Source organism: Miscanthus floridulus, unplaced genomic scaffold, assembly GCF_019320115.1.
Source record: "Miscanthus floridulus cultivar M001 unplaced genomic scaffold, ASM1932011v1 fs_910_2, whole genome shotgun sequence".
NCBI lineage: Eukaryota > Viridiplantae > Streptophyta > Magnoliopsida > Poales > Poaceae > Miscanthus > Miscanthus floridulus.
In genome coordinates this window covers 17,666-28,142 of record NW_027097443.1, presented here as the reverse complement: position 1 = coordinate 28,142, position 10,477 = coordinate 17,666, and the positions used below count along the sequence as shown (strand labels likewise).

Below are 10,477 nucleotides of genomic sequence, written 5' to 3'. Positions count from 1 at the left end.
CAAGGAGGTGTAGCCTTAAGCTTGACCATGCCATGGCAGTTTGTGGTGGCAATATGGCTGGGGCCTTGAGTTGGATTTTGAAGGGTTTCGAACCAAACAGAAATAGGGGTTTTTAAATATTTTCACAAACTTATTTTAAACCATTTAAGTTTTCAAACTTTTGAACACAATTTGAAAACTATTTAAACTATATTTTGAAGGCATGTTTGCTTGCAAGACTGAAAACCTGCCGGGCATAGGCAAGCAATCCCAGGAGCACGATTTCATCGCCCTGAGGTCACGATCGCTGCCTGGACCAGAAGCTGCCTGCCAGGCACCATCCAAACACGCCCTCATTGCCGAGATCCAGCCATGGAAGCCTCCGTAGGGAGGTAAGGAAAAAGTGAAAAACTGATGTGCCAAACGGTAAGCTTCTCCTCGCTCAAACTTCTCTGCCAAGCAACTGTTGCTGGTAGCTGGAGAAAAGCTGACTTTTCCTAGAATTTAAGCCTTTCCAAACAACACCTTAATGATACTCTGTGTTGAATGTAAAAACACATGATTGCTTTAAGTGAAGAACTACAACAGATGATTGTTTTTAAGTGAAGAAGTACAACAGTGATGAATGTGATTATGTGAAAAAAGTAATTTTACTGTCAATATAAAACACACACAGCCACCCATAGACCAGAGGCAGCCCATACAACAGTGATGAAATTAAATCAAGCCAACTCTTTTGAATCCCGGAGCAAGGCCGAGGACGCCGACTCGGAAGAGACCTTGGAGTGGCCGGTGGTTGTCATGGTCGTGGAAGAGGAGCCCTGAACGGACAAGGCGCCGATAGCACGTCCAGTGACGGCAAACTCCGACAATGTCCTGTACATCTGCGGCGTGAGCGCCGGAAGCCTAGCGTTCTCCGACTGCAGGACGTGCATAGCCTGCGCGATCGACGGGCGCTCGCTCGGGTCAGGGTGGGAACACCACAGCCGACGACGAGCACCCTCTCCATGCACCTGTCATCGGCTTCGTTGCTGCCGGACCTCAGTCGCTCGTCCACCGCGTCGAGGATTGCGTTCCGGCCGTACAGGCCCCACATCCACTTTACCAGGATGAAGTGCGCTCCGCCTTCCAGCAGGATCACAGGGCACCGGCCGGAGACAATCTCGAGGAGGACGATGCCGAAGCTGTAGATGTCGGAGTAGGTGCTCGGGTTGTGCGTGTTGACGAACTCTGGGTCGATGTACCCCGCGGTGCCCATCACGGCCCGGGTGGTTTGCCACCGCGCGCCGTGGTCGCCGAGCCTGGTGCCGAGGGACTCATCCAGCATGATGTTGCTGGGCTTGATGTCGCCGTGCACCACGCACTGCTCCCACTCCTGATGGAGATACCGTAGCGCGGATCCCAAGCCAAGGATGATCTGGTACCTACGTATACAATAAAATCTATCAGCAAGAGGTGGACCATTTATATGATGTTGCTGGGCTTGATGTCGCCGTGCACCACGCAGTGCTCCCACTCCTGATGGAGATACCGTAGCGCGGATCCCAAGCCAAGGATGATCTGGTACCTACGTATACAATAAAATCAATCAGCAAGAGGTGGACCATTTATATTACTAACTCTATATGTATTACTGCTAATAGCAGACTCCATGCGTTAATTTTATAGGCTAATAAAAAGTAAATCTTAAAAATTCATACGACAACCGGAAATATATATCCATCCATCTGTTCCGTCATTCGGCATACTCGATCTAATCGTCATTATTAACTATAATAGCTATTACGTTTGTTCTATCTTCTAAAACATTACCCCACACCTATCATTATAAAATGGTCTAACTAAATTACCTACCTGCCATTATTATGTAAAAAACTTAAAGTGAGCATTAATCTTAATCTAAAGTACCAGCCAATATAAAAAATAATATAAAATAATCCCTAAATATGCATGTACCACCTCTACTATTAGAAACAACATAATGTAAACCATAAATCTAAATTACCTACATCTATCATTACAAAATCCGTAAATATAGAAAAAATCAACTCAAGTTATGCATGACACACATATAAGCATGTTGATTTCGAAACCAGATACATAGTTAAAGCTAAGGTTTTAACTAAATGCGTGTCAAGTACACATAGAATAATGCTATGCAAAGGTGGAAAATATTAATGGGGTGACAAACTATATAAGTCTACCACAAGAAGGTAAAGATAAGAAAGCAGCTATATTTGTATTCTATTCTAATTAGGCTAAATAGTCATTTAGCCCATTTAAGCATCATTTAAATGCTGCATGGTTGTTCCCCATTTTCTTTCCATTTAATCAACCATTTATTTCATTTAAAACGCAATTTTTGACCGTTTAGCCTGAAAAATGGCTAAACAGCGGGTGACCGACTCTCTATCATTTAGTGTTTAGGAAAACAGTGATTATAATACAAACACATGAGAGAGTATCAACTTAACACAAGTCAAATACACATAGAAGTGCAATGCAAAGTGGGGAAAGAATGAAGAAGGATGGTAAAATATATGATGTAATTGTAGTTAATGCCTATCACAGCATGATAAAAGAAAAGAAAGTATTTAAGAGTATTATATTGGAATATGTATGAACATATGAGAGATAATTTCAACTAAACATATGCCGAACACACATCAAGATGTGATGCAAAGTGGATAATTATAAATTGCGATAGAAAATTATATAGAGCACTTGGTAACTAAAGTCTATATATCACAACCGAATACAACTAAGAAAGTATCCATATGAGTATTATGTTAGAATATGAACAAATAAGAGAAAGCAAAGATGGACAGTTTGATTAATCGTGGACCATAAATTTATACATAAATATCTAATACTTATAATCTATTAATATTGTTGACTCGTGCAGCAACATGGCTTGATGGAATAGTATTACATCCATGTTAATATTCAAAAGTCGTGCTCCCAAAAATAAATTATAAAAGTTCTCTCACAAAAATTAGAAACAAACAGTGATCAATTTAACAGACTGCAATCACAGTCGAGATATTAGCCATTGGACCTATTCACAACAGACTACAATCGCAATCACAATCACCCACCACTGCTAACTCTCCAACCTTCATTTAAGTTAGCCACATATACCATTACAAATATAATTTGAAGTAACTCTCAAATTTATATCTAAAATAGCCACCTGAGTCGTCATTATTAAAAATAGCCTCAAGTAATCTTAACAACAACATGATGAAAACTAATTAAAGAAGCCTCAAAATTAGCATAAATTAACCCTCCATATTTGCATCTAAATTATCTGCCATTTTTACAAAAATATCCCAAAGTATTTATATGTGTGCTTCTAAATTATAAATTTCTACCATCATTCATATTTAAAAAACTAACTCAAGACACACATGCATTATGCGTGGCATCACTTACATCACATATGCATATATATTTGACGTCAAACACATAGTGAAGTTCTATGCATGGAGATGTGATGCAAGGGGACAAACTACAAATATGGATAAAAAAATATAGAGTAATTTTGGTAACAAGAAATTATTACAACACGACCACATTATAGAAGGATGTACTATATCTATATAAACGTGAACAAATTAGAGGAGCAAATATAAACAACTTTAATTTGATAACCTCTTCTAACACTTTATATGTCGTTTATTATTACTAGTCTATGCATGATAATTAACTACTTGGATGATTACATGTTCTATTGACCATTCTGGCCACGTCGGAAAGCTCTCGCGGTCGCTGCTGTGGAGATGCGTGTCGAGGCTGCCTTTGGCCACCAGCTCGTAGACAAGCTGGATGCCGTTGCGACGAGTTGGACGGCGAGCAACTTGGTGACGTTGACGCTCTTCACCGGATACGGCAAGCTTGCCCCGGTAGACGCTCCCGAAGCCTCCATGACCGAGCTTGCCATCCTCGGCGAAGTTGTCGGTGGCGGCGGCCAGGTCGCGGTATGCGTACCAACGGGGGCCGCTGGCAGCCACTCCTCTCTCGAGCTCGGCCCTGCTGCTGTCGTCTTGTTCTTGGTAATCGTTGTCGTCGTCGCTGGTTCCATTTGATGCTGGCATTCCTCTTCCTCCCGACGATCTTCTTCTCTTGCGTTTCTGCTGCCATACCAGCACGGCTGCACACACCAATAGAAATAGCAGAGGCACTAGCACGGCGACTATCATGGGTCCTACTGATCTCTTCTTGGAATTCTGGATGTTGTCAGGCGTCAGAACCGGCGGCGGTGCCGGTGGTTCCTGCAGAGTGGATGTGAATGACCATGACAGTATCTGGTGCAGCTCACCGGCGTAGCCCATCGCCGCTGAGAATCCCATGGCGATACGCTCTGCAGGTAGCTCCTCAGATCAATGGTCGTGTTGACGTTGTACGATGTGCCGTTGATGACGAGTTGGATGGCGAGCAACTTGGTGACGTTGACGTACCTCACGGTTGCCGTCATCACGGAGCCAGAGGACGTGAGGTTCTTGGTCGGCGAGGTAGTGTCCTTGGTTGCCGTGGATTTGATGGAGTTGACGTCGATGGCCACATGGCTGTAGCTGATATCAGCGTTTTCTGGATTCAGATGGGTGTCGAACTCGACGGCGACGATGGTGCCGTCGCCAGTGCCCGTTGGTGTTGTGCGGGAGGAGGCCCAAGCTGCCCCCTGCGCTGTTGCTCGGGATATCTGACGCAAAATGCCCGAGGAAGAATGCCATCCCATCACCAGGAGAATACGTCCTCGGGTCCAGAATGATCCGGAAGGAGAAGGTGGTAGTGAAGTTGCCGTCTCGCTGGTGGCTCCATCCCACAGCGGCACTGGCTTTGTGTACTTGGCTCGGCCGACGCTGCCTTTACTGCTCTGGTCAAACCTGTTACCTGCATAGTTTTAAGTAGCGGACTAAGGTGTTTAGCGGTATACCTCTAAATCGGCTAATAGTGGGGCTAAATTGGGCTATAGCGGGATATAGCGGCTAAATTGTACATGAACACAAATAGCGGCACTCTGCCTTAAAAGGCTATAGCGGGCTATAGCGGCAGCTATAGGGGGAGATTTAAAACAAACTTACGTGTAAGCTCAAGTGTATCTTGAGTGAGCATGGCGTCGCCGGTGCAGTTTATCAGCTGAGACAGACCAGGGCTTTGGGGTTGGGAGAAGCTGAGGTTGAAGGACAGGGAGCCAACGCGAGGGACATGGATGGCAGCGGGCATCAAGAAGCAGTAGTAGAGGCATGAGGACAAGACGAGGAAGGGGGGACGAGAGCTCACTGTCACTGCGGCCATGGTTATGTGATGTGTGTTGGGAAGAAAGATGATCATATATATATATATTTGAACGCGTAAGAGTATATACCAACTACGGAGTACTCACACTATCATTATACAATCGAGAGTAATGGCGAGCCGATTTTTGGGGTGGTTTCCTGCGAAGATTCTTCCATGCTAGTGACACTCACTGGCCCAGACAGCGAGAAATCAAAAAAGACTTGAACAAAGCATCCTCGAGAGGACAGAAACAGCCCTACCAGTGACAATGCCTTAGGCAGCTGAGCTAAGCAAATAGACTTGACCATAAAGCAGTCCTCCAGCAAAAGAAAGAAACAGCCCTATCAATGACACTGCTTCGGCGTGTGTGGTAAACTATGCGCCTAGATACGGATACAGATACGATACGAGTATCGGATACGATACAATACGTTCTGACAAGCGGATACACGTTAAGAAAAAAAGGATTGACACCAGGAATTATAAATCGTACTGATTTTTCTAGAGAAATTAGCTATTTGTCATTTCAAAAAGCGGGCTTCAGAACTTTACCATTCTAAACAATGACTTTGCAAAATTGGCAACAAGAAGATGTAATCTATTGTCATAATTCCTATTCAACTCCTTTTTTATGTCTTCTTCTAAACCCAGACATCCAGTACTGGAGTACGGGAGGGGAAAGACACGGCGATGAGAGGAGCATACTTGAGCCTGCAGGCCTCGGTGCTGAGGGATTCTTGCCAGAGTCTGTACTGGCGCTCGACGGGTGTGAAGGACTCGATTTGGATTCGTGGAGCAAGGGAGACACCTGAGGGGCCGAATGCTGATGCCGAACGGAGCAGTGTCGGGGTCCATGTCGTCTGATTCTCGCCGGAGATGGAGGCTGGAGCTCGCCACCTTGCCGCCGGCCGCCGGCTCTAGGGGGCAACAAAAGAGGGACGGAGAGGGAACGAGGGATGCACGTGGCAGTGGGAGTGGGCTGTTCTTTCTACTTGGGCCGTAAGCAATCCAGCCCAAACGTATCTGATACGAGTATTCGATCCAATACGTGCCTAAATTCGTAGATACGGTCTAGGTACGTATCCGACAAGTATTTGGGGGACGTATTCACGTGAAGATAACTTTGCTTTTTGAGAATCACGAGAAGATAACTACATTTTCCATGGATAAGGTAGTTCTGGCCACTTGTCGAGGACTTGCCAATTCCCACGGTCTAGGTAAAAAGCTAAGAAAATTTCATTTTCCACGGATCCAAGGCAGATTCGGATTTTATGTTTTTAGATGGTGACACACAGCGACATAAAGTTTATATTTATACAGGTTCAAGGAGTCTTCCAAGCCTTTATGATTCATTGTTCAGGTAATTCGGCTAGAATTATGTTGGGAATTTCTTTTCTGCAATACGAACCACTGGTTCGCGCAACCGCGTTACTGCAAGCATTAGTGACGCATCCATTTCCACGGGCCCGCCCATTACCACAACTTCTGCAGTCGCAATCCTGGTTTATCCAAAAGAAATGTCACCAATGTTTTCCTGCTTGAAGCCATCCACAAACATTAGCTAGGGAGGCTACAACCAGAGATGCAAGACAAACAAAATCACCATGGATCGTATTATAATTCCTGGTAAAATATCGACCACGGATGTAAAGTTTTTCACATGTATATGTCCTGATGCCAATAGCCTTGAGAACAACCCAAACTACCAGCTATGCAACGGTCAATGAACTAAAACAAATCCCATTCGGTTTTGCAAAGGCTCTCCCGTCAGAAAGCAAATTGGGCACCAATCTCAAGCAGTGTTTTAAATCTCCGGCTAAGCCTCTTAACTGCTGAAAGTGCACCTATAGTCGGAGATAGCTGCAGCTAAGCCATTTTGTTGTTTTTACAAGAAAAAAGAAAAAGAAAACACACACAAGACGTTAGCATAACTTGATAACCATTACTAATTGATTCATAACCAGTTCATAAGAGAGACATCAGGTAACAAATATTGACAACCTGTTCACATATAGTACGATCTACGACATACAAGCAAAAAAAGAGAGGAGGTGTGAGCATCGAGCAGAGAAGAAGCTTGCCAGATCGTTGTGCCATGGCGTCGCCGTTGGTGCTGCTGCTTCAGTGCTTCAACGCTCAGCTACTTCAGTGCTTCAACGCTCAGCCTCCGCGCCGCTGCTCAGATGCCTCCATCGGAAGTCACCACCGCCACCGGCCAGTCGCTCTACTCGAAGCAGCAGCCTCCGCCAGTCGCCTCTGCGACGCGGCTGCCGATGGGCATAGCCGCCGCCGGTCGCTCCGCTCGAAGCCGCCGCCGCCGAAGGGCACAGCCGCCGCCTCCTCCTCTTTTCTGTAGAGCTGGAGAGCGAGCGCTGGATACTGGAGAGATAGTGACTGCTGAGCTAGGGTTACGTACTGGTGTTGGGCCAGTTGGGCCAGTTTACTTCTTGGGCTAGGTTTTGCGCTTTAGCTGCGCTAACTAAAGGCTGGTTTAGCGGCTATCACCGGCTAAATGGCGTTATTAGCGCCTCATCTTGCTTAGCGCGAAAAGAATGAATCTCTTAGCTGCTCCCATCCCCAGCAGTTATCTCAACACGGTGTGTTTCGAGACAACCAGAATGACTATACTGAATCCCTGTCACTGTATCGGTAGATAACCAGTACATATACAGCCATATTTCTTCCATGGTTTCAGCTCAAAGCATCGACATATTTCCTACCGGCCACCTTAAACACACTACGTCAAAAGGCATTTCTAGGGGCGGTTGTAGACCATTTGTAGGGGCGGTTTACCCAGCCGCCCCTACGCAAGGGTCTCTACAAATCATGCATTTGTAGGGGCGGTTCCCAAGCCGCCCCTACAAATCGATTTGTAGGGGCGGCTGGTGTTTCCAACCGCCCCTACAAATCTATTTGTAAGGGCGGCTCTTATTACCAGCCGCCCCTACAAATCAATTTGTAGGGGCGGCTGGAAACACCAGCCGCCCCTACAAATTGATTTGTAGGGGCGGCTGTAGTACCAGCCGCCCCTACCAACGGGTATTTGTAAGGGCGGTTCAATCTAGAACCACCCCTACAGTACGTTTTCCCGCAAAAAAAATCAAATTTTCAATTCAAAATCGCTTTGCCGAACGTCCCACAACCAACGTTCCGAACCGCGTTCGCGTTGCCGAACGCCCCGTGACCAGCGTTCGTGTTGCCGAACACCCCGCGACCGCGATTACAAACATAAGAGTATTCTATAAACTACAATTACAAGTCCAATTCACATGAATATATACAATCCATCATTAAATATACAAATTCCATACACATTGTTATCAACGTCCTAGAGCTAGCCTTTCCGTCTCACGAAGGTGTTGGTACTGAGGATTTGTACCTAACTCAGACTCTCGGTCATGGTAGGCGCCTCTGACGTGTACAATCTGGTCCAATATGAAGTTGCAAAGGTCGTCGACGAGCTCTAAGAGTTGGTCATCCTTGTATGGGTCTCTTTTCATTCCTTTCTCTTCTCTCCACTACAAGAAAACAAGTTTCGGTTTAGTATTTCATACCATTTACGAAGCTTTTATACTACGGGTGAAGAGGTTCAAACTTACCCTTAAGGGGTGTCTCCTGTAGGCACCGGTGTTACCCATCATAGAACATATATAGTATCCACAATGTACACTCCCAGGCTTCTGCTTGGGGCACTATGTGTTTTGCATATGAAAATGTTTAGTAATGCTTTTGACAGCCATGTAACGGAGTACTGAAGAAGTAAGTTATACTTACCGCACATAGTGTTTTTATAGCCAGCTTTTCCTTCCTTGCTGGATCATGCCTTCCATGATGATTAGTGACATAGAACCTAAATGCCCTATTCGAATTATTTTAGCAAATACAACTTGTTAGTATCCAAAAGTGAATGTTACAAGTATGTATACAAACATATAAGCTAATGAGGATTGTCGATATGTATACGTCTTGAGAATCGATATGAAGTCTTTATATGTCACCGTGTCCTTATCTAATGAATCAAAGACCCATGCCATGCTCCTCTCGACATCGACGGCTATACAAATCCAGTGGTTGCTGCATGGATTTAATCATAGAACTAGATAAGCCCTTTTGCATCGAATGAAATATATCGAACAAAGCTTTAAGTATAGAGTTGAGCTTACTCGAAGTTGTATGGTAGCCATATAGTAGAGTGGTGTTGGAGATTTTTGAAAGCCAAGGCAATGTATGCCGCAACCTTAAGGGACTCTTCCCTTAGCTTCGCACTACGGATGCGCTCTTTCTCCCGAAGAGTCTTTGCAGCTACTAGCTCTTTGGCATCCAGTGTCCATCGTTTAAGGTAATTAAAATTTGTTTGGGCTATAGCTTGAGGGTCTACATACCTGGCTTTCACACTTGGCATTTGTTTGACAATGTGCACTTGCATTCTACAAATCACGGCGTGGGTTAGTTACAATAAAATTCAAAGATTACATTCATATCATATCGGGAGGACAAGGACTTACAGGCACCACGTGCGAATTAGATTCATCTCCATTTCTCCCAGGTGAAAGCATGTGTGCATGTCATTGAAGTCAAAGACAATTTTCCTGGCTGGGCTTCCAAATGTGCCGGTGGGAAAGCATGCTTGTATGATATCTATGCTCGTTGGGAGAACACGCAAGTACCAATCATGGAACCTTCTCATTCCAAGTGGTAGGCGCTGGATGTCCCGGTTTGGTAGGAAGGGCTTGCCTTTGACCATTCGATGGCATCAACATTTGGATACTGCTTTGCAATTTGGTGGAGTTTGCTACTGACGGCCTCCTCAGAACCCCGTGATGGGACTTTTTTAACTTGGTTTTCAGGCTTGAACTGATCATGGGAATACCACTTGGACACCGACGAGACGTCTTTGATCGGAACATAAACTGGCCTTATGTTGATTGGAATCTTCTTTCGGAGTTCCCATTCAGGCACATCCTCATCTTCTTGTGCATCACCTTCTTTAGGAGGCACTCGTTGTTCATGTATCGGTTGTGCTTGTTGAGAAGACTGTGGCATCTCATGATGCACTTGCCCGGTACGAGCTGGAGAAGGTTGTGGCATCTCATCAGGCACATGCTCGATAGGAGGCGGGGAAGAATGTGGCATCTCAGGAATGTGGGGGTCACGAGACGGTGAAAATATCTCCCCGGCCTCAACAACTCGCTCGAAATTTGAGAGAGAGGGAGGCGGC

The 10,477-nt window shown here is 45.2% G+C and overlaps 1 pseudogene; it reads right to left on the bottom strand.

The window, feature by feature from the left end:
* Window positions 1–518: 518 nt before the first annotated feature.
* Window positions 519–5,293, bottom strand: LOC136533533 (L-type lectin-domain containing receptor kinase IX.1-like; annotated as a pseudogene).
* Window positions 5,294–10,477: the final 5,184 nt, after the last annotated feature.